Below are 3,783 nucleotides of genomic sequence, written 5' to 3'. Positions count from 1 at the left end.
CCCAACAGCAGAATCTCATGAGGATGGATTACATTAGGGATGTGTGGCCTAACATGCAAAGGAGTTCCTGCTACCAAAAAAGCCCTGGGTTTTGACAACAAACAAGGTAAACAGAATAAAAAGCAAAAGGTGGGTGTGGCTGGATGACCAGACTTCTGGTAACATGGTGGTGCGGCCTAATGTGCTAATGAGCTGTGCTGTCAGGGGGGTGGCCTAATATGCTAATGAGTTTCGGCTGGGCTTTTTCTACAGAAAGAGCCCTGGTTGTGTCTATACTCAGAAAGACCTGAGGGCAGCGTGATGGGATGGAAGCAAGGTCACTTGAGATCCATTGAATCAGAACTTGGAGCCTGTGAGTCACATATTTGTCCCAGACCTGTCTACCAGACATGCTCTCCAAGGTCTGCAGAACTTAACTGCTAGGTGTGCAGAGGCCCAATTCAGATTGAGACCATGGCACACAGGGACAGAGTTTAAACATTCTCTCCACAAATGTTAAGTAACCTGAAATAAACATCGCCTGGAAGCCATTATTTACCCTGCTGGGGAAATGTGTGTGTAGCCCATCAATACATGTAAGTTTCCCTAATGTGGCAAATGGTGTCTACCAGGGGCCATTCCAGGTTGGGAAAATGGGAGGGGGATTAAGCCCCCTTACTCCATATGCTATGATCCCCTTCTGAATTGTGCCCCACACATCTGGAAATAAAGTTCCAAGCACAGAACTCCCAGAGCACATCTGGTTAACAGGACTGAGGCAGACTCACAGGAGACAGGAGGATGTAATATACAGCTGGCTCTCAAACTCTGTTGGTTGACAAATTTGTAAATTTAGTCTTGTAATCCTTTTAATCCTAAACACACTGAGGGCTCAAAGAGACAAGAGTAACATCCACAAAGCACAAATTACGAGCTTGTGGAGCCTCAGTATGCCTCAGAGCCATGCAGTGAAGGGAGAGGAGTTTAATTCTTCAAACATCCCCCCCCCCTGGGCTAAAGATACAATATCAAACTGGCAAGGGTTCGATTTAGCTCAAGTAACCAACAGAGTCCAATATAGACTTATCGCCAGATAAAAGCTGATGAAACCAGCATTGATGCGAGAGTTGGACCATAAGGAAGGCTGAGTGCTGAAGAATAGATTTTTTTTAATTATGGTGCTGGAGAAGACTCTTGAGAGTCCCTTGGACTGCAAGGAGATCAAATCAGTCAGTCCTAAAAGAAATCCACCCTGATTGTTCCCTGGAAGGCCAGATACTGAAGCTGAAGCTCAAATACTTTGGCCACCACATGAGAAGGGAGCACTCACTGGAGAAGACCCTGATGCTGGGGAAGATTGAAGGTCAAAGAAGAAGGGGACGGCAAAGGATGAGATGGTTAGACAGTGTTATCGATGCAACAAACATTAAATTAAGCAAACTCCAGAGCACGACGGAAGACAGGAGGGCCTGGTGTGATGTGGTCCATGGGGTCGCAAAGAGTCAGACTCGACTGTGCGACTGAACAACAACAAAACCAACAGAGTAGACCTCCACATCCTGAATGGTGCAGTTACAGGAGATATCCCTGGGGAGTTTACATACTGGTCAAGACATGGAGCCAGTACCATTGATCTGGTTTTGAGTTCACAAGACCTGGTGAGCTCAGTGGCTTACTTAAAGGTGGGAATATAAGAGAAACTGGGGATTCATTCAACTCTACATAAAATTAATACGCAGATGGTATGAGATGGTGGTGAAATCCCCCTCTTATCCCGATTGCCAAAAGCAAGACACATCTCAAAACCTCGGTTCAAACGTGAATGTGTTATAGATAAGAACCAACTAATATCTCAGTTCAGCCACTACGGGTGGAGCAATGCCAATCCCTCCCCCGAATTACAACCCCCAAAGAAACAGTATAAAATTTTAATTAAATCAGAAGAGAAAGATGCCCAAAGGGCACTCTGGCTCCAATTTATTCAGGCTCCTCTCTCTTTTGACGTTTTGTCTCAGGAGGATTTCAGGCAGAAGCTCCCAAGTTATTCTGCACAGACCTCTACCAAGCAATTTGTCACCTTGGGCCCTCGGGAGCCAAAGAAATAATAAGACAATGAATTTGGGACACATCTCTCCAAGCTGATAGGGCTTGGGCACGCCTCCATCCGGCAGTAGGGAAATACACTCAGATCTTCGTGCCAGCGAATTAACTCTCCAAATACTGCAGAGCCTTCTTAAACTCCAAACTGCAGGTGGCATAAGACCAGGAAGAAGATGCTTTGAAAGTGTGGATCACTCAAAATATTATTACAGTTCCCAGCTTTCTCATCTCTAAAGGCCTTGTAATTAGACATCTGTATTATTAAAGATGGATGGGTTGAAACTTCAGACACAAGTCACTTTTCTACGTATGAGGTACCTGGCTAGAAGAACATTTAGGCCCAGTTTAATTCAACTGTGTGATTAGCAGAAGCAGACCACTCTGCTAAATACGATTAGTTAGGGTACATCAAAACCCAAAGCTGAAACCACGGTCTGGAGTTGGTTTATTAACCACAGTTACAAATCCTGACATTCCAGTTGTTGAGTCTTGACTTATTCCCTGATGGTTCCTTCATATGATCTCTGGCTACTGGCCAGATAAAAGCTGATGAAACCAGCACTGATGAAGGCAAACTGAAATGGGAGTGGTCATCTGCATACCAAATCCTCATTTCACAAATGAACCGTAGCTAAAATACATCATGTTTTTGTGTACTGTCTGAACACAGTGTTAGATCATTGTACAAGAATAAACATCCACTTTCTAGGCTGGCATTTGTAAGGGACCTTGAAGGAATAAAGTTTTAAAAGATCTTTTTATTAAGTAGTACTCCTAGAGATTCTCTCTCTCTCTCTCTCCCCCCCCTTCTTTTTTTGTGTGTAGTTTAAAATAATTGTATGAGAAGCTGACAGTTCTGCCTGCGCATATGGAAACATTGATAAATGGAGGCAATGCAAGATTAGAATATCCACTAAAAATGGTTCTAGGAAGCCAAGAGGGGCGAGGCAGGTTCCATATACACTCCATCTCTCGAAACCCTTTTGATTGCCTTCGATCCTATCATTGAGCTGACTCAAAGAAGCAGGGGAAGTATTTTTGCATGGCTTCTTCTGTGCCCTTCTGGTAATATTCAGGAAAAGGAACCACAAGGGAAGAGTTATCTGCAGGTGAAAATCGCCTGTCCTTTGGAGAGGCTGACACTGCTGCAAGTCCACCCATCTTTTGCTGCAAACATATGCTGCAGTTTTCTCTGTTGGCAAAAGCTCTACTTGTGTGATGAGTGCTAGGGCTGCCCACCAACCTGAAGAAAACAAACCAGCAGGTTTTGTTAAATTTTGGAGCCTGTGGTCAGAGTTTGGGATTTATTGTTTTTTTAGTCTAAAGTCTGCAGCAGCACTGTCATATTGTGCACATTCCTTAACTGTGTAGCTAAGAGCATATGAGATGTGTGTGGGTTCCTTCGGGTGTTTGGTGTAGTGGGTAAGTGCGCCGACTCTAATCTGGGAGAACCGGGTTTGATTCCCTACTCCTCCACTTGCACCTGGCTGTATGACCTTGGGCAAGCCATAGTTCTGATAAGAGCTGTTCTTGAAAAAGAGCAGTTTCTGTCAAGAGTTCTCTCAGCCCCACCTACCTGACAGGGTGTCTGTTGTGGGGAGGGGAAGGGAAAGGAGTTTGTAAGCCGCTCTGAGACACCTTTGGGTAGTGAAGGGCGGGGTATAAATCCAATCTCCTCCTCCTCCTCCTCCTCCTCCTCCTCCT

The sequence above is a fragment of the Gekko japonicus genome, unplaced genomic scaffold, assembly GCF_001447785.1.
Source record: "Gekko japonicus isolate JY-2015 unplaced genomic scaffold, Gekko_japonicus_V1.1 scaffold1981, whole genome shotgun sequence".
Lineage (NCBI taxonomy): Eukaryota > Metazoa > Chordata > Lepidosauria > Squamata > Gekkonidae > Gekko > Gekko japonicus.
The sequence above is the reverse complement of the archived record's forward strand: the minus strand, read 5'-3'. Positions refer to the sequence as shown.